Genomic DNA, 22,051 nt, shown 5'->3' on the forward strand with positions numbered 1-22,051 from the left:
ATAAAAGTTGGGATGGAGTTACTGGAATATCTTTGCTGCATTTGTCAGTTAGTAATTGTGTGAGTAGATCATGTGCTTCAATATTAATGTTTTATAATTTTAATTTGCACATGAAGATTTGATGACAACATAGGAGACATGTTCAGAAAATGCAAATATTTGGTTTCTTTATCTGAAAAAAACTTCATCCTAACTTGGAAAATATGGCTGTATATTGGACCATTAAAAATAATTTTATTTAGGCATTTGAGATAAATGGAATGAAAGACAGAGAGAAGAATAGAGAGAGAGATTGAGAATGGGATTCCAGTGCCTCCAACTATTGCACGTGAACTCCAGGTATAACCCCTAACCTCTGAGTCTGGATTTATGTGGGCAATGGGCAATAAAACTTGGATCCTTAGGCTTTGTAGGGAAGTGCTTTAACAGTTCAGCAATCGCTCCAGCACTACTCGAAAATATTTTTGTGTATTTATTTATTTACTTATTTGTTTATTTGGCGAGGTATGGTATTGCATGCCTTTAATCCCAACACTATAAAGGCAGAGGTAGGTGGGTTACTGTGGGTTCAAGACCACCCTGAGACTACAGTGAATTCCAGGTCAGCCTAGGCTATAGTGAGATCCTACCTCAAGAAAACAAAAAAAAAAATCATTAATGAATTTATTTTCTTATTAATACATTAATTTGAGAATGAAAAAAGAAAGGACGCAGTTGGACATGATGTGGTTGGGCAGTGTTTACCCCAAATCCTGATATTTTCTAGGAATCATCAAAGTATCTAAGGGTACATTTTCAATTTTCATTAAAATTACAGTGATTTCATTAAGTCCAAGGATTTCCCACAAATTCTAATCAAGCACATGCAAAAGCCTGAAAACATGGAGGACATAAACTGTCATGTGTTAATCACATCACATCCCATAATGACGATCTTAGAATTTCATTCCACAGATTTCCCACAAATTCTAACCAAGCACATGCAACAGCTTGGAAGCATGGAGGACATAAACTGTGATGTGTTCATCACATCACATCTCATAGTGACAACCTTAGAATGTGATGTAATTCATAAATCCTGGGGCCTCTGTATGAGTTTGTATTATGAGGATTTGCATTGTCCTTTTGCAACTGGGAGTGAGAACAATCTTAGGTTTAATGTCTTGTGCTATTTTCCACAACAGTATGATGCTAAAACGCCAAAGTCAATATTCATTATAAACTTAAAAATATAAGGTCATAGTAGATTTCAAAGGGCTCTAATATGTTTCATATACCTGATAATAAATGTCTGTATCTTTTGTGATAATAATTGTATGATACCACAATGAGAACCTTGTGAAAGGGTACTCCAAAATGGAAGGGTAAAATTCAATCCATTTTTTTCAGAGCACTTTGAAAGTAGGATTTGGAAGAAGCAGCAGAATTTATTGTTGATCTCAAATCCATTCATGTGAAATTGAGAGCCAAATACCTTTTTATACTTTGAGTGAAGTCCCTTCACATTTACACACACAGTATTAAGAGCTGTAAGGGTTTGTGCAAGATTACAGGTGTGCATTCTGACTTATATGGAAAGACAATACCAGCAGATTTGAGCTATTATACCCACATTTGTGATGACCAACGTGACGGAACCAGACACTTGGGGAGCTGTGATATGAGTTATCAAACTTCCATGTGCCAATGAGATTATCAACAACAACACTTGATGGTTTAGCCCATATAAATTGAGCTGGATGACCTGGAAGAGTGAGAAACAACAAAACTCTCATGTGGTAAGGTGCTTCTGTTGAACACTGACTCAGAGAAACAGATAAACAACATGACCATGAAGTTGAAGGCACTGTGGAGTTGGTTTCATGTCATCACCCTAAAATATCTAATAGTTACTAGAATTGCTGCCCTGTAGATATATAAGATTCCATGCTTTGAGTCTGTATCGGTGGCACTCGCCATTTTGCCTATAGGAAAATTATAAGAAATACATCAATTAATATACAACATAACCCTGAATGAACCAAAAATTAAAAAATAATATGTGCTAACTTTCATATGCTGAGAGTAAAACTCACTCTGACGGTTTTAGTTTTATGCCTTGTCTTCCTTTTACTTTACAGAGTTCATAGGAAATTATTCACAGATTTCTGTACATTTGAATCTGGGTCAGCATGCTGCACTTTGGGGGTGGGGGACAGATTGTGTGTGAAATGAAGCATATCTTTCTGAGAGGAGTGTCTGTGTCCCATGATGACCTTATTTGTGAGAAAACAATTTAAAGTGCAACTTTTTTTTCCTCCCTGGGTTTGGATTGTATTACCTTATTACAACAGAAAGAAAATTTTTTTAAAAAATAAACTTTCCTCAACCAATACTCATGGTAATAAATGGAGGCATATCTCATACTCAATTCTAAGCAAACTCATGTGAAATAGTACCATCCATTCATATTATTAACAAAGTTTTGTTTTTGTAATTTCCTAATTATACTCATCCACTACATCCTGCAAGTGTACAGTTATATCATCTTTCATCTTTGGTTCTTCCTGTTCTCATACTTTCTCACTTAATAAATACAGCTTTCAAAAATTTACTACTCATTTTTAATGTATTGTGTTTCCCTTGAATCTTGAGAACTATCTTCTTTTACATTAAACCCTAATATGAGAGAGGGAAGTCGTGTCTGAATTTTAGCTTACTTTTCAAACAATTGAAATTCTGCCCACAATGGTTCTTTCCAGTGTGGTCCTGATCTTGTCAATTTCGTTCTGCATGTGTGTGTGAGTATCATGCATATGCATACTTGTAGGAATACTGATTTGTGTGTGGCATGTGCAAAGGTGAACCTGCTGTCAATGTTGGTGTATTTCATTGACCTATTTCTCTTGCTGAGTTTTTCTTGATGAACCTGGATCTCACTGAATCTCCCAGGGAAAACATAGGCATATCTCTGTGGTCATCCTTTCTCTGCTTCCCTAACACTGGGCTTTCAGAACTGTCCTCACACAACTGGATTTTTATATTCTAACAAACTAAAATAACCTCCTTCTGCTTGAGTGGTAAACACATTTATCCACAGAACCATCTAGACAACTTATAGAGTTGTTTTTTTTTTTTTTTGACTTGGGAAGAGAAGGAATCAGATTCCTTATGTCTTTCAAATTTCTATGCAAATAAAAACAATTGGGGAAAGTTTCTTATTTCTAGGGTTAATGTTTTTGCAGTAAGACACTGTCCCTTGTCTCACACACTTATCAACAAATTCACTCACTTTATGGAAGGTCATTATTAAGTAAGAGTGTGCCATACAATGGTGAGGGGCATTATATTTTCTTCTAAAGTCCTTCATAATTAAGCAGGAGATTATTTTGAGTGTTGGAGGAAGCTCTTGGAGATGGAGTGTTTCCTTTTACCATGATTTTGCTGGAACTCAACACATAAATAATTCTGCCACCAAAAATTGTTAATAAATTCAGGTATATGTCCCTAAATGCTAGGGCTATGAAAATAACTGTGAAGGCTACCCTGAAATTATGACACTATAGGATTTTAGCAGATAATTAATTCATGACTTATCCAATCCAATTTACATATGGTGGTATATGCCTACTATCACACTACCTGAGAGTGTTAGGCAAGAGTTACAAGAATTTAAGTTACTTTCAAAGTCATGGATTGAGTTCAGATATTGAAAAACTCTAAATCAAAGCCACTGAGTCTTCTGATGTCTATCATGTTATGGGCATAACGGGTAGCATTTTTTTCTTAGCATGTTCTGAAAGTTAACAAAATCATTAACAATAGCCTGAGTTGTGCATCTCTGGGTCATTTAAGGTTTATTCATGGCACTATAACTGGATTCTGGCAGGGACTGAAATGTAACATGAGCAAAGACCTCATGTTTCTTTCAAGAATGGACAGCAACTCCAGTTTTCTTAGCAGTTCTCTGTCTCTCAGTGGAAATTTGACACCTTTGTACCAGCCAGAATTCCACATTTGGTGTCTTGCACATAAGAAAAATCTTGCTTACCTCAAATCAAAAGTCATGAACATTTTCTTATAAGTATCATAAAATTCCACCTCACGTACATATATCCTTAACAGGCCATTCTCTACTATGCTGATTAAACTGTGTGAAGCTATGGACACCGTGCGATATTTCCCTGAAAACTAAAAAAGAAATGTTCAATTAGAAGCATCAGCCATTCCTCTAACTTTCCTCTTCAATATCTATTGTGATCATGGCACCTGATTTTACTCATGAAAATATAAGCATCAAATTTTTCAGGATGAAGATGTTGTTTCAAATCCATGCACATTGTCATAATTTCCCTTGAAACTATGGTTAAGTCTAAGGGATATATTGCAATATCTGCAGCTTATGGATATGTATGCAATTTTTTGGCCAAATATAATGATTAAACTTAGCTATTCATTTATTTATGCTGTGCATACAAATTTCTTTAATATTTTATTTTGTTGGCTATGCACAGTATTTTTGAAATACTAAAAATGTTTAAGGACATGAAAAAGAAATATAAGGAAAGTTAATTGTATTCATAAGAGAGGTCATCCATTCTACCGTAATGTTTTAAAAATGAAAAGAGCAAGGTATGCCATAAAAAGTTATAGAAAACCTGATTAAAATACAATATGTAAGTCACATTTTAGGAAATATATTTTATGTGATTTCTAAGATATAATCTGTGAAAATTCTTTATTTTTCAGTAGGATTTCACTCTAGTCCAGGCTGACCTACAATTTCCTATGCAGAACACAGTATTTTATTGTTAACACCTTCATATCAAGTAAAAACTAATTTAAGAATATTATGAGGATAATTACAGAATTATGAAAACACAAGAACAGTGAGCCATTGCCCTATCAAATGTCATTCATGCCCTTCTAGAAGGCTTATGCAGCTGAAATTATGATCACCTGACCTATGTCAAATCATGGTAGACATGATACCTTAAGAGATTTCTTCTCTGCACACACCAAGCAGCTGAGCGCCACAGCCAGCAACAGAAACTTTGTGGTTGTAATCTGTCTTCCCTCTTCCTGAGAAGCTCAGACAGGTCTCTCACTCTGCACAGAAGGTGGTAGGATGCTGTAGATAAAGTCCATATCTGCAGGATGTGGGAGGATCCAACTGGTAATCACCAAAAAGACTCTAAATTTTTTTTTTCTTTCCATCTCGTTTTTTATTTTTATTTTATTTTTCCAATCCTGATTCAAGGTGGTTTGTGTCTGGGTTTGGCATTGCTTTATTTTTATAATGAGATTAGTAAAAAGTGATGATAGAACTGAAGTGTAAAATTGATATTATATACCTGAAGGTGCACCATCTATAGGAAATGTTTCAAGGACAAAAATCCTTTTATACTCTGTTATATAATGGAAGGGGATGGAAAAGAGGACTCTAGGGTTTCAGAGAACATGGGCAGAATGTGGGTTTGGGTCTTGAGATTTTCTTTGACATCCGATGTTTGCTGGTGTGGTTACTCAGTGTCACCAGGGGAGCCAGGGACTTAATCTGGACTTGTGTGAGGCTGTGAGGTACTGGAGGGGCATGACGGCAGGTGGAGTTAGAATGGAGGAAAGGATGCTTAGAACCGCAATCTATTGTGGTATTTGAGTACAGACCTTCCTGTGAGTGCTCCAGGCCTCCAATTGTTGTGTAGTGCTAATACGGGGGGCACCCTGAAGTAATGTATGGGAAGCTCCTGGGCTGGCATGTTTTAGAGAGAATTAAAAACTAGGTCTCAGAATGACCACTTGAGTTCTTGAACTCGAATGATAACTTCAACACTGCACTTTTCTGGCAGTTAGATGAGCTATGAGACAGGCATTGCTTCCTGAAATACTTTGATATATGACACTGGGGAACTGCTTTGTTCTTAAGAGAAAATAGGGGTAGATGTGGTGATCCATGCCTTTATTCCCAGGAAAGAGATGGATCTCTGGCATTGAGATCATTCTGAGATTACATAGTGAATTCTGCATCTCCGTGGGCTAGAATGAAACGATATCTCAAAAGGAGAGAGAGGGAGAAAGAAAATGGGTATGAAAGAACCATGAGCACCTGTGTGCCATGATTAGTAAGGCAAGATGGTCACTCCTTGAGATGGGTAGGCATTATCTTTATAGAATCTGCTTGGGGAACATAGATGCTAGAGTAAATGCTACGAGGTGTGTGATAGGTTACTGGGAGCACAGTAGCAAAACTGAGAGAATCAAAGTTCATATGTGGACATGGTGGGGAAAATCAGAATGAAATCTTGGCATTTTCACAGGCACAGGCTCTGTACACATGGCAAAAGTGTGTCCCAGGGAGCTATCAATAATCCTTCCAGTAATTGTAACAGGCCAAACCTGCTATCACCCAGGTCCTCCAATATAACCAACGACTATGACTCTAACACTGCACAACACTAACCTAGATTCCAGGTTTTCCACAATTCTCCAGGCACCATCATCACAATGCAGATTCCTCACCTCTGAGGTCTAGTGGAAGACTATCACATGGTGAAGTTGAAAACCACCTTCATAAAGAACTCCAGGTAGAGGGACAGTTCTGCCTCCAGTAGCACCCTCCAGTGTGATTCCACTCCCAAATACAGCTAGAGAAAAATACATACAAATGTGTGTCTTTATGATGGCAGCATAATCTTGACGCAGATACTAGACAGAGAGGGATTTTTTCATCCATTTTGACAGGCTAGGCTTACGATTTAATGCCTGAATAGTATTGCATTATCTATGTGTAAATTGTTTTCACCAATTCCTTCATTCTTTCATAAATAGGTTGTTTCCAGCTACTAATTTGGGGATGGATATGGTTAATGGCAGAAGAATTACTCTCTGCCAAGAACTAAATCCCCACAACACATTTCCCTCCCATAAAAAAGCCTCAATTTACACTTGACAACATTACTCTGTTTAAATCATGTGTGATGATTGGTCATCCTGAAAATTGACATTTTCTCAGTCTATCCTGATGGGCCAAATCTGTGGAGCTACGTTTGATATTATTTATATTTCTAACAGGATTGCTCTAAAGGGAAGTTTATGGTGAGCAGGAAATCTGCTTCTTGCACATGGGAGAGCAAACACAATCACTATGTGTTGTACAAGAACAGCAACAGAAGTCAGGGTGAGCTCTATTATAAAACACGTGGTGATGTTCCAGGTTTTCACACAAATACATTGCTTCTATAGTACATGAACTTTTATAACATTTCATTCCAAATACTAGGCTGTTCATACACGTGTCTTTTACCCCACAAAAGTCTATATTTAAGTTTAGAAAGGCATTAAAACAATGAAATTTTCATCTCTTATCCTCAGTTGTATTTCATTTGTTATATGCCAAATACAAGACTGTATACCTTCCATAGGCAATGGTGTAGTTTGATGCCTACATTACAAATCCAGTTATCCTCATAGCCCACCATGGATTCTATATTCACCTATGCCACATGTAAAAAAGAAAGTTTAATATATGTGCAACAAGTTAGAAAGCCATCACTAGACAGACATTCTGTTACAATTCAACATCACTTGCTGTATACAGTCAAACAAAGGCATTGCTCTATGGAGACCTTTCTTAAACTTACTGGTGAGAGTTTGCATATGCATGTGATTCCTACATGTGCTGGTCAGCGTCTACTGAGGTGATTTCTCAATACTAACATTCCTACATTTACTGGTCAGTGTATACAAAAAGTCTTTCTCAACAAACACAGAATATAACCTCAGTAGCGAGAATCTACTAAGGCTGATTCTCAATGAGAACAATTCATCCTGTGGGTATACAGAGAGTATCAAATCAATTTCAAATTGAGGTCTGTTGCTACACTTGCTTGTCAGATTATATTGAGGCTAGTTCTCAATGAGTGAAATTTCTACACTTACTGGACAGTGAATACGAAGATAATTTTTCAACGATGGCCATTCCTACTCTTACATGTCACCATGTATTTGGATTGTTTCATAATGAGAGAGTTCCTACACTTGATACTTAGTGAATAGGAAGGATGTTTCTCATTAAGGCAATTCCTGGTCTTAGTTTTCAGAAGTTGAAGGCTACTTTTCAATGATGTTACCTTTTTGATTTTCATATGAAAATCTAGTAAGTTCTTTTTTTTTTAAAACAGTTTGGGCCATTGCTACCCGGTGTTCAGAGGCTATAAAGGCTATTTCTCAGTGTGGGCAATTCTTGCACTTGATGGTCAGAGTCTTGTCAAGCTGTGCCTGAAAGAGTGTCATTTTCTTCAGTTGTGGATAAGTGTATCAAGCCTATTTCTAAAGGAGTTCCATTCCAACAATTGATGGTCACAGTATAATAAGACTATTTGAAAACAGGAGAAATTTCTAATTTTGCTTATCCAAGTCTACAAAGTCTATTTCTCAACAAAGGTAAATGCTACCCTTGCATTGCATAGCAATATGCAAATAATTTAAAAAAATATTTTATTATTTATGTGCAAAGAGAAGATGATAGAGAATAAGAGAGAGAGGGAAAGAAAGAGAAATGTGCCAGGGCATTTTTCTCCTGCAAATGTCTTCTACATGCATGGACCACTTTGTTCATCTGTCTTTATATGTGCACAGAACAATTAGATTAAGGTCATCAAGTTTTCAAGGAAGCACTTGAACTTTAAACACAAAACCATTACTTGAGCCCAGCTGAATTTCTTTTCTTAAATTTAGATTTAATAAAATCTGTAATGGAATGAATAGTCTCGCTCCACATGTAACGCAGTTATCACTCCCTCAGTTCTGGCGCTATCAGTGGATTAATATCTCTATTTTCAAAGAACTCTTCCAGACGTAAACTGGCCTGGATATTCTTGATGTAGCACTGCCCTGGAACTACCTATACAAGGCCATGATAATGGGCCTGAGTTGACCCTGTGAGGACACTATATTACAATCTCTCATTGTTTGAGATTATATTGTGTGCCAGAAACTCAAAGTTTCTTCTCGTTTTTTCTACATTTGTCCTGCTACTCTTCTACACATCCTTGGTATAATCTGGATTGTGAGAATGAATTGGAGAATGTTTGCATAAATCTATACCAGACAGAATTATCTGAGTTGTTAAATTTGCAAATTAACACTAGCCATATCACTGTGAATTATAGGTGACAACGCACAAGACCAGTTTACACATGGGACAGAGATTACACTGAACATTCACCCTGACTCATTCTATACACATGGGGACGTGTCAACAGAGCTCCAATCCTAGTGAAATATCTATAATTATGGTAACATATATGTACCTGTTCTACCTTAGAAGTTTGTCAAGTATAAATATCAGCTCATAGTTATGTGTTACAAACATAGATAATTAGATTTTATTCTGTTAATAATAAAATTATGCTTTCTTGGAACAGGAATAACAGCCTTAATCTTGGAGAGCAACTTTAGAAAGACTCCGTTAATGGAGTGACATATCCATTGGGGCACATGACATGTGCTTCACCATCTGTTACATGACAGTGGATGCCATTGTAGGGATGGCTGTTTTTTCCATTGAATCTTGATGTGCTCTCTCATGTGAAGACAATCAAGTTTCTGTTTCATATCATGCCTCATTTAACATCGTCTCATTATTGGAATGTAGCCAGGCCAAACAGCTCAGCATTGTATGACACATAGGACAGAGAAAATTTGTGTAAACTCTTGACAGGAATAATGAGCTCATTACACATCACACAAACAGAGAATCATTGGGACTGTATATCGTGATTTTTGGACATGACGGATAAAGTGGAGCAAAGAATCAGGTGTTGGGAAAAGCAACCCTTACACTCTGAAACATATTCACTTCAAAGTTGCTCTGAATAACAACAACAAATAAAGGGGGGAGAGAATTTCCTGTTTCATCTTCTACAAAGGATGGAAATGGAAATCTCCATGGTGAGATTCTGAGTCTGACTTAGGTCACTAACATAAAGATTTCCTGTTACATCAATTATCTGAAACCAGCAATTGGATATGGATTTATTTCAGGATGATCTTGGGGAAAACATTTAATCTCTCCCTGGACTTACCATATTGGTTTTGTATTCAAAATATTTTCACAATATTTTATAAAACATTACGAGTGGGATATAGAGCAGAGTGAAACTTGGGTCTGTATTGGTCTTTTGTGTCAGGGGTCAGAGCATGGTATTGGAGGAGAACATAGTGTTTGGCATTGCATTTTGGTTATAAAGGAGCATGGACTTCTGAGGTGGTAGTGGTGTGTGATGCAGAGGATCTTGACCTGGGCCAGAGACGTAGTAATGGTTGCTTTTTTCAGCTTGAGTGACACCAGGTTTGGGTCAGTATTCGTGCATTGTTGGATCTTCAATATGACCTGGGACTGCATTCCACTCAGTATGTTGTGCTCCAGAAAGATTTGCAGTGGAGTATGTCTTTCAGCTTCAGGTATTGCCAGGATCTTAGAAATTGAGTGTAGGATGTCCCCAGCAACCCTATAAGATCCCAGAGCTAAAGAGCTCATAATTCATTATGGGTCCATTTACTATGGAATCTACAATTTCCTTCTTTAGTATGCAATATTATTCATCACAGAACCACAGGACTCCCTGTACCCCTAGAGCTCTTCAAGCTCTGTTACCACTCCATAAACTCAGTACATTTCCATCAAACACAGCTCTGGCATAGAACTTAACACACCCACCAGGCCCCACTGTGACTCTAGATTCCATCCTTGTCATCTGATCTTTCTGCCATCCCCCCATGACACTAGGAGCACCCATCACCTGATTCAGACCTATAGTCCCAGTACAATGCATGGGTTTCTCTGAGAAATATTATTAAAGGGTAATAAACAAATGAAAGTGTACAAGTGAGTATATTAAAGAATCTGAGGTCCAGTTTTCTTACATGAAGTGTGTTGCTGTCCTTCCAAAATGTACCTGCATCAAAACATCCGGGAATGAAGACAGTGTTGGTGGTCTCATTTATGAGGTGGGAAGTCCAGGCTGTCTTAGGTTACATGTGTTCCAGGAACCATTCAGCCTGTCAGAGCAACAAAATCAAACACACAAGGAGGGAAATTACTGAAATCTGTGAATATAGGTTCAACTGACTTAAGACATATGTCCAGGGAGCTCCTTCAGACGAACATGTGGGAATAATGAAGCAAGACAAGATGGCTGGCTGCGGGAAATGTATTTATCTTTTAGCATCACCAAAAATATGTGATATAATAATTATTTCATATTGGATTTCTCTAATTTTCGTACAGGAATAATCGGGAATGTCAGAAGTACAGGTCTGAGGCAACAAAATTAAAGTTGGAAGTAGTTGTCTTTTACATGAGTATCTGATGTTCTAGGGTGAGGACATGAATGTAACTCTACAGTGCATTCAAGTGCACGGTCATGATACTGGAGGTTCTGTATGTCTGAGCATGTTACTGAAAGAAGCATATTCCTAGTTCAGTCCGTTATTTTGTCTTTTTCTTTCAGATAAGATTTTAGGAATTGAAGAACCAACATTTGTTCCTGATAATAAACCCACTGGGTATTGACTCTTTAAGGACACAAAACTTACCTACCCAAAAGTATGGTACATTTACACCAGTGGTTATGAAGACAGAGGTGGGTACCCCAATCAGGATGTGTGACTGTGACCATCATCTAAGCACCTCATCTCACATCCTGCACAAATTCACAAAGCACTGTCACCAGGTATGTGAAACATGTTTTCAGGCATGTGGGACTTCACACATTCAAAACATTAAAATGGCCTTAGCTCCCTAACATGATTATATCCCTGAATTCTACAGCAGTTTCTGCTAATTGTTACCAACAAAACTGTAAAGGCTCTCAAAGTTGGATTAATTTATTTTCCAACATTTTGGAGGGATTCATATGGCAAGAAGATTTATCAGTGTCAGTTTATATCAGTATTGGTGTTTAGCAACTATTTACAGAATATTAATTTCAGATAATCATCTGATACAATACACATTTTACAGCGACCTAAAATCTGTATTTCACTTATAAAAATAATTTATATTAACTATTATCAAAATTTATTTTGAGGAAAACACAATTTAAAAAGACACATTGGTGTTTTGTTGTGCATAATTGCAGGGTGGTGGAAAAAGATAGTCCACGTACAAAACTAATAAAATATTTTATTTTTCTCTCTGTTTCTGAGGGTACAAGTCATCCCAGGGGGAAAAAAATGGAGTGATCCTGGTCTTTTGTTGCCACATGATCAAAACTCCACTACTTATGAGGAGTTCAATTCTCCTCACATTGGCAACATATCAATAAGAAGACAAAGAAGTGATTTTATTCTCACAATCACAGTGTAACACATATACACCATCACTCAAACACTTAAAAATGATCCTAGCAAGTAGCTACTTAGGACCTAGAGGGATTCCATGGTCTCAGAAAATCTCTTCAAAATGCAATAATAAGGTTAAGGAAATAACCTTAAGCATCAAAATTCAGAATGAATAATTGAAAATTTCAACAATTATACAATGCAGATTTCTAGATATGGAATAGTTAATATAGCTCTAACATTAGTGCTGTAGGTAATCATTTCCAGATTATATGACTTGGAGTTTGCAAAATTTTAACATGTAATCTATGGTTTTATAATTTCAATATATAATATCCCTCTTCTAACTAGAAAATTACTGCATGAAAAAAGTTCATAGTATTATCCAACTCCATGCTGCTATTATATCTGTCATTACCTCTCCTAAAAAAAATGAGAAGTTACATTTAAAGTGAAGTTAATTTGAATGGGATACACCCATGTATATATTCATATGCCTACAAATAAAAACTGATTTAAAATTGAGTGAATATATCTGTAGGAGAAAATAGTAATTGTCCTGAATGGAGAGATTAGAAAACAGTACAATTCCTTGTGCATGTATAGATGCTACCAGAAGGGTAATGACGAGACAGAGTCCAGATAACTTCATTTACTCTGAGGTGATTTAGGAACAATAGATTACTCTCGCTGGTACCCAAATGGATCTTTTGTTTTCTATAAAGTTTTTCCATGGGCAAAAATTTTATGAGCTTTACACAAGTTTCTATCAAAAAAAAACTCCTTTCTGTTATAGTGTGTGTGTGTGTGTGTGTGTGTTGTGGGTATTGCCCATCAGGGAACAATTTATTCTCAACAGCTTCCTTGTTTTCCCAAACTTATAGCCACCAACCACTATGAATGGTTAGAACCTGGTGTCCTTCCAGAATTCCTATTCTGCTATTCAAATCCCAAAATGACCATATAGCAAGATACCCCTTTGAGAATTAGGGCCCTTCAAAGGGGCTCACTTGAAGTAACTAGCTCTTGCATTATTTCACCTGAGGACATCGAGGCAAACTGTAACCCTGGAATCAAAGGACAGTGCTCACAATTTCTGTAAGGACCTTGATCTTAAATATTTCCAAGCTCCATGTGAAATGGAGGAAGATTTCTATTGTTTATATATCCACCCAAGAGTGGGGATTATAGCAAAGCAGACCAGTATTTCCAGTCACTTCACAGGTGCTTGCCACAGACACCTGCTAACCATCTCTTCTCAACAGGGAAGCTATTATGAATGTGTACTACTATTATCTTACTCTTAGGTCCCAGAACACTAGGGTGGAAAAGTTTTAACATAGACCAGTATCCAATAAGGAGAGATGACTTAACAGCTGAAGAATCATGTGGAAGGTAATGTCCTGTGTCTAAACATCCTTCACAACTTGTAGGCTCCCTCGGAGATTTATGAAACCATGGTACACACATTGATGGTATTTGTGGTACCCAACTATTAGATGCCAGTTTGTTCTGACAGGTTACTGATAGTATTTATTTCTGTCGGTCTAAACACACTACTCTAGGTATACAAAGTTGTCTAAAAGCCACTGTGATGAAGGTACGGATATTTGAGTGGTTCAGTAAAGATCTTAGAATTCTGCTTTAGAGTCCACCCCATAGTAAGGAAACCTTTGAGGGTGAGTATTCCTGGTTGAGGCGCACCCCCTGGTGATAACGATTTGTGATTGCACCGGTACTTTCAAGAATGAAACACATCAACGCAAAGATCTGAGGGCAGGGGAATCAGCACTCAGAAGTGAAGCATTGCTCAGTTGTCACATAGAAATTACGCAAAAGCTGCTCAGCAGTTAAAGGTACATGGTTGCAAAGTCTTCCAGCGTGGACTCAGCCGCCCCCCCCCCTCCAGTGCCCACATAAACGAGATACACAAGTAGGCATACATCTGGAGTTCCTTTGCAGTGGCACAAACCTGGAGTGCCAGTACTCACTCTCTGTCTGTCTGTCTGTCTACCTCTTGCTATTTGAAAAAATCAATCAATCAATCAATAAATAAATAAATCTTGAAAATTATTTATTTGACAGAGAAGAGGGGAGGGTATATCAAAAATCAAGATGTTTTGCCTTAGACATATGAAAACCTACTGTTTTTGAATAATGGCACATCCAGAAGCCATAGGTTGTTTCTAGGAAATTTTCAGTGCCAGGGATGGGATACCTTCCAGTGAGTTGTTGGTCAGGGAGGTCCCTGTTCTGTCCAAAACATTACAGACTACTGGCAAGGCCCTTGGTTTCCCTTGAGAAAGAGATGGTAAGATCCTATTGCTGAAGACTTCACATGCCTGAGTGGCACATTCACTGAGAAGTCAAGCTGGTGCTGAGCAAAAAACCTTCTCCCTATAGACCAGCCAACAGAAAGCTTGAAAAAGCTGCATTGCATGTAGCCATATGGGAGTCGGAAGCCATTAGCATTGAAAACACTGGACACTGGAAGCCTCAAGTTTGGCCAGACAGGCTAAATGACTAAACAAGTGCAATAGTGCCATGTCTTCTCTGGGAGAAACCAACTGTTATCTAATTGGACTGAAGGTCCACTCTATGGTAGTGAATACATGCCTGGTAGTGAAAACCTATGGCAGGGTCATGAGCCTTAGGAGTATAAAGCCTGCACTTGTCTAGATAAATGTATATATTATTCTCATCAAACTTCCCTCCCTGAAAGCATTTCACTTAATGTCTCTATCCATGTATAAATGCTACTCTCACTTCTGGTTAGAGAATCTTCTCTTTCCAGATGGTGATGACCATTGGGACAACAAAAAAGGCAATAGAGTGCTGAGAAGAAGGGACAGAGGAGTGTCCAGCACTGAAACATCTATATCACACCCTCCAAGGCTCAGAATCCTTTGCACAAGAGGTGGGAGAAAGAATGTAAAAGCCCAAGAAATATGCAACTGTCCAGACACAAATTGGCCTCAATATCCATGACCTCGCAGTGCCTAGCAAAACCTTCCCAAGACCCTTCCCCAGGTGTGGTGGTGCACGCCGTTAATCCCAGCACTCGGGAGACAGAGGTAGGAGGGTCGCTGTGACTTCAAGGCCACCTTGAGATGACAGGTTAGCCTGGACTAGTGTGAGACCCTACCTCATAAAACCAAAAAAGAAAAAAGAAAAAAGAAAAAGAAAAAAAGTCCATCTCAAGACACTCATAAGAGGAGAAAAAGATGATGACATCAAAATAAAAGAGAAACTTACAGAGAGGGGGACGGGATATGATTGAGGGCAGAGTTTTGAAGGGGCAAGTGTGGGAGGAGAAGGAAATATCATGGATTATTGTCTGTAAGTACAGAAGTTGTCAATAAATAAACACCTATAAATAAAAATATGCTAAGAGTTATGGAGACCATACTGGTTTGATTTAGGTGTCCCCCATAAACTTGGGTGTTCTAAATGTTAGGTTCACAACTGACAGACATTTGGGAAATACCTTCTGCAGGCAGTGTATTGTTGGGGGCAGGCTTATGGGTGTTACAGCCAGTGTCCCCATGCCAGTTTTGGCACAATCTCCTGTTCCTGTTCTCCTCCATATATTGGTCAAGGAGTGAAATCCACCATCTGCTCATGTTGGTTTTTTGTTGTTGTTGTTGTTGTTTGTTTGTTTTTTTCCCCTATCATCATGGAGCTTACCCCTCGAGCCTGTAAACCAAAATGAACCTTTTTTTTCTCCCCACAAGATGATCCTGCTTGGGTGATTCCTACCAGCAATGCAAACCTAACTGCAACAGAGGCATAGTCCTTTACTGTTAATGACAAATTTTAAGAAACCAATTTGTTAGAGATTTAACTCCTACTATCATAGGTACATATATTCTGTCTTTGCTTATAGTATTTACCTCTCATTTAGGTCACTTAATGCCTAGTATGACATGTATATAGAAACTGTAAGGCATATAAACAGCATGAAATTCTGGCATTTTTCTCCTTTGCTTGGATTACCTGATCACATCTGTATATAAGTACATTGGAGCATAACAGTAAACTGCTATTAAATCTGTACTTGCATTGGATTTTAAGAAAAGCAATCCACTTAGGACAGATCATTCCCCATGTAAGGGTAAGGACATACTCCAGAGTAGAAACAATCATGTCCTGATAGTGAATTTATTTCCCTGAGTAACAGAGATCCCTTTTTCCTACTGTTGAAATGTTCCATAATTATAGACAATAAATAATGCTGATTCCTTCTTCCTGTCACTTTCCTCTTAAAAATTCCACACTCTATCATATCCCCTCCCCTTCTCAATGAGTCTCTCTTTTATTATGATGTCATCATTTTTTCCTCCTATTATGAAGGTCTAGTGTGAGTAGTAGCAGACATTGCGAAGTCATGGATATCCAGGCCATTTTGTGTCTGGAAAAGTTCACTGTCAATAGAGACTTCTTTAAGTCACTGGTAGAGCCAGAATTGAGGGTGTTATAACTGCACCACATCTACACTGAGACTATTTATTCAATTACAGATACTTTTTGCATCTATTTAAAGATAAACAAGTAGGGATGGAAGGATAGCTTAGTGCCGAAGGCCTGTAAAGCCAAAGGATGCAGGTTTGATTTCCCAGGACCCACATTAGCAAAGTGCACAAGGGGGAGCACACATCCGGATTTCATCTGCAGTGGCTGAAAGATGTGGTTCACCCATTCTTTATCTCCCTCTCTCTGTCTCTGTCCTCTCTCTGTAACTCTTTCTCTGTTCAATAAATAAAATAAATTTAATTAAAATAAAGAACAATGAAGTAGATGGGCTAAAGTAATACTTTCCTGTTTGTAGGTGAGGTGCTTCCTTGAAAGCTTAATGGTCTGAACCTAATTCTCCCATGAACATGTAAAGACAGAAAAACAAGGAGGTCCATGCATTTAGAAGACTTTTGCAGGAGAAAGTAGACCTGGCACACCTCTCTTTCTCTCTCTCTCTCTCTCTCTCTCACTTTCTTTCTCTTTCTCTAACTATTTCTCTCTTTCTCTATGTTAATAAATAATAAACTATTTTGAAAATTTTATTTGCATATTAATATGCAAAGAAAAGGTAGCATTTGCCTTTATTGAGAGATAGACTTTGTAAACTTGTATAAGCAAAGTTAGAAATTGCTCTTGTTTGCAAATATCCTTAATATACTCTGACCAGGCTTAGGCTTAGGATACTTATCTACCACTGAAGAAAATGGAACTCCTTAAGGCATGGCTTAACAAGACACTGACCACCAAGTGCAAGAATTGCCCACACTGAGAAATAGTCTGTATGGACTTTGCTCACAATGTGTAGCAATGGCCCTAATTATCAGTATGCCTTAGTAGACTTTGATCTGAAAATAGATGTTATAACATCACTGAAAAATAGCCTTCATAGTCTCTGAAAACTAAGAACAGGAATTGCCTTAAATGAGAAACATCTTTGTTACTACAAGGAAGTTTAGGAATTCCTTATTAAGGAGCAATTTAAATGCATGGTGCCAAGCAAGTATAGGAATGGCCATCATAGAAAAATGACCTTCATACACAGTGGCCAGTAATTATAAAAATTTCACTCATTCAGAAATAGCCTTGATATACTCTAACAAGCAAGTGTAGGAACTGACCTCATTGTGAAATAGACTTATTAGTCTCTGTATGTCTTCTACATGAATTGTTCTCATTGAGAACCAGCCTTAGTACACTCTCACCAGTCAGGGTATACATTGTGTTTGTTTCAAAATACTTTTCGCATGCTCTAACCAGCAAATGAATTCTAATCAACAAATACCAGACTTTAGGTCATTGGAAAATATTCATATTAGAAATTCTCTTGGAAGTGTATACTTTAAATTTTCTGAAATATAGACTTCATCATCTCTTATTAATAAGTGTTGTAATTGCTGTCATTGAAAAGTAGCTTACGTGGGCCCTACCAACAATGGTAAGCATTAGCCTCACTCAGAAATGCCTTTAGAAGACATAGCCAATGTGTTGTGACTTCTGTTTAAGACTGGCTCATGTACGCAACAGACTAACCATTTTATGGACATTTCTTCTAGTTACACTGTGCAATTTAAGCCCAGTGTGGTGGTGTACACCTTTAATTCTAGCTCTTGGTAGGCTGAGGAAAATCTCTTTGAGTTAGATGGCACCCTGGAACTACAGAGTGAGTTCCAGATCAGCATGGCCTACAGTGAGATTTTACCTTGAAAAGAGAAAACAGTGCAATTAAAAAAATTCTTATCTTCACAATAGATGGGTTGCATAGTGGTTAAGGTGCTTGATTTTCAGCCTAAGCACTCAGGTTTCTCTACTCAGGAGCCAAATTATCCAGATGTACAAATTTCTGAATGAATCCTGATTTTCTTTGCAGGGCTGGAGGCCCTGACACTCCAATACCTTCTCTATATGTCTCTTCATGTTTCCAAAATAAATATATGAAAAAATAAACAAATAAAATGAGATCCAGTTTATGCAGTGGAACAAACTACAATTCTCACCAATGCTGGTCTTATACTTATGGTGAATTGTACCCCAAATAACTGTCTAGCTTTATACTTTATTACATATATATTAAAGTTCCTTTTCTTTGTGTCAAACATGAGTATAGATTCCATTATGGGATATATGGATACCTGGATTCATAATGTCGGTATCAAATTTATCCATTGCCTATGGATTGTCTATAGTCTTGTCTTAGGCATGTAAAAATGTGAAGACAACTAACTTTAAGAGATAGGAATTTAATTGTTGTAATACTTTCATAAAATTAAATATAGAATTCTATTGTGCAAAACATTAATTGGGGCATAAGAGAGGAAAAGAATTTACCATTTGTATGAACAGTATAGAATTTGCAATGTAATGTTTTAAATTTCAGGTACATTAGAAACATTGTATTTAGGTCCAGACCTGGTACCTCATCACGTGTTATATAATACAATTCACCATGGCTTGTACTTGTTCACCCAGGTGCAATAAGTTGAATTTCCTGCTGACCATAAACTTCTCTTTGAAACAATCCTGCTATAAATGTAAATACTATCCAAATATGAGTCCACACTGTTTGCCTATCAGGATGGAATGAGAAAATGTCAATTTTCAGGATGACTAATGAGTTCCTCACACATGATTTAAACAGATAAATGTTGTCAAGTGTAAATTGAGTTTTTTTTTTTTTTTTTTTTTTTTTTTTTAATTGGAGGAAAGTGTGTTGTGGAGATTTAGAGCTTGGCAGAGAGTAACTCTTCTGCCCTTAGCCGTATTCAGCCCCAAATTAGTACTTGGAAACAACCTATTTATGACAGAACGAAAAAAATGGTGATAACAATTTAAATATAGACAATGCAATGCTACTTAGCCATTGGACTAGCTGGTGAAAATTGATGAAGACACACAATGCTCTGTCTCGTTTCCGAGTCAGAATAAAATTGGTATCATAAAGACATTCAGTTGTATAAATTTTTCTCCACCAGTATTTGGGAGTAGAATCACACTGCAGAAGCTCCTGGAAATAGAACTGCCCCTCTACCTGGGGATCTTTATGAAGGGGGTTTTCAACTTCACCATGTGACAGTCTTCCATTACACCTCAGAGGTGGGGAATCTGCATTGTGATGATGATTCCTGGGGAATTATGGAGGACCCTGGAATCTAGGTTGGTGTTATGCAGTGATAAGAGTCATAGTCTTTTGTTATATTGGGGGACCTGGGTGATAGCAGGTTGGGTCAGTTACAATACCTAGAAGGATTCTTGATAGCTCCTTGTGACCCACTACTGCCATGTATACAGAGCCTCCTGCCCCAGGATTTGTCTGGATTTTATTCTGATCCCCCTACCACGTCCACATATGAACTTTGATTCCTCGGTTTTACTACTGTTCCCCCAGTAACCTATCTCACACAGTACCAGCATCCAATAAAGAGTCCAGTGACTTTCTGCTACCAGATCTCTCATAAGGCTAATATCTTCCCTTCCCATGGAGCAACCATCCTGCTTGGGTCCATAGGCTTCAAAGGCAAGGGCCTTAACTGCTGAGCCTTCTCCCCGTCCTGTATTTGCTTTTCTGCTTTAGGCAGCTGCGATGTTCTAACATCACCAACTTGTCCATAGGACAGTCATATTGGTGTTAAAGTCTTCACACATTAGTCATTGTGTCTCTGTGGCCTTCTTTTCATCATACATCACATGTTTTGCAACGTACACTGTGAACCTGGTTTACATTGTTTTCCTTTGTGACCAGCTGAGTAACCTGGTCAGCCTGGTGATTCTGTCAGTCATTAAGAAAGAAAGTAAAAACAGAAAGAAGAAAGAAGAGAGAGAGAGAGATAGAGAGAGAGAGAAACCAAATTATAATTTATATTTCTTTTAAAATATTTATTTATTTATTTGTAGGTGTATGTGTATGTGTATGTGTGAGTGTGTGTGTGTGTATGTGTATGTGTGGGAGACAGAGAAAGAGAAAATGGGTGTGCCAGACCTTCTAGCCACCCCAAAGAAAATCCACATGTGGAGCTGGAGCATTCGCTTAGCATTTAAGGCATTTGCCTACAAAGCCAAGGATCCCAGTTTGACTCTACAGGACCCACGTAAGCCAGATGCAGAGGGGGTAGCATGCATGTAGAGTTCATTTGCAGTGGTAGGAGGCCCTGGCATGCCCGTTCTCTCCCTCCCTCTTTCTTCCTCTCTCTCTCCTCATTCCTTTCTAGAAATAAATAAATTAATTAATTATATGTTAAAAAGAAAGAAAATCCACATGAATGCACTACCTTATTCATCTGACTCTGCACAGATTCTGGGAATCAAACTTGGCTTTGCAGGCAAAAGCCTTAACTGCTGAACAATCTTTCCAGCTCATTAATTTATATAAGTAATGCTTGTTAAATATGTTAGGTTGTATGGACCTTCTGCCTTTTTGTGATTAGGTACTAAAATGATGTTTTAAACTGGAGTGAAAGGAGTTTGTTTCCTTGAATGTATGTGTGGGACTCTTGATGAGACTGGACAAAGGCATGGTTAATCTGTATATATGCACAGCTGGTTTCATGGTAGCTCAACATGAGTCTGGGATTTTTAATTTATTATGAGTCAACACAACTCTACTGATTTAGAATTTCACTTACAAGGCGCTGTTCTAATAAATATGTCTTGGCTGGTCAACTCTGTCAGAAAAAACAGAGTATATGTTTACTTTTGGGAAGACTTAAACTAACAGTCTAAATACAGAGGCTACGTTACCCTAATTCCCATCATTAAAGTATCCATAAGATGCATTATGGGTAAAATATCATTGACCACACTAACACTTCAAGCTACGTGTTGGGGTCCATAATGGTGGGAATTAAATTCAGGAATTTTTGAGGGATGTCTGTCTCTAGGTATATTATGTTCAACTGGCTTCTCAGTTTCTAAGTGTTGGGGTCCATCCTGGTGGGGGTTGAAGTTCCTGCTTCCCAAGGAACATCTCTTCCCAAGGAACATCATGACCAATAAGATTCTCAATTTCTAGATGCGAGGGTCCAGCATGGTGAGGAGGGAAGTTGAGTCTTCTCCAAGGGACATCTATCCTCTATGCACATCATGGTCAACAACAAGGTTTCATCTGTCTAGGTCTTGGGGTCCATCACTGTGGGAATTGAGGTTCTGGCTTCTTAAAGGTACATGTTCATGATAGCCAGACATCTGTCTGTCAGTGTGTGACCTGTTTTTCTGTCTCACC

The 22,051-nt window shown here is 37.8% G+C and overlaps 1 pseudogene; it reads left to right on the plus strand.

The window, feature by feature from the left end:
• LOC123457049 overlaps positions 1–22,051 on the plus strand; it is a 66,818-nt pseudogene that overhangs the window by 28,170 nt on the left and 16,597 nt on the right.

This window comes from Jaculus jaculus, chromosome Y, assembly GCF_020740685.1.
Source record: "Jaculus jaculus isolate mJacJac1 chromosome Y, mJacJac1.mat.Y.cur, whole genome shotgun sequence".
NCBI classification, from domain to species: Eukaryota; Metazoa; Chordata; class Mammalia; order Rodentia; family Dipodidae; genus Jaculus; species Jaculus jaculus.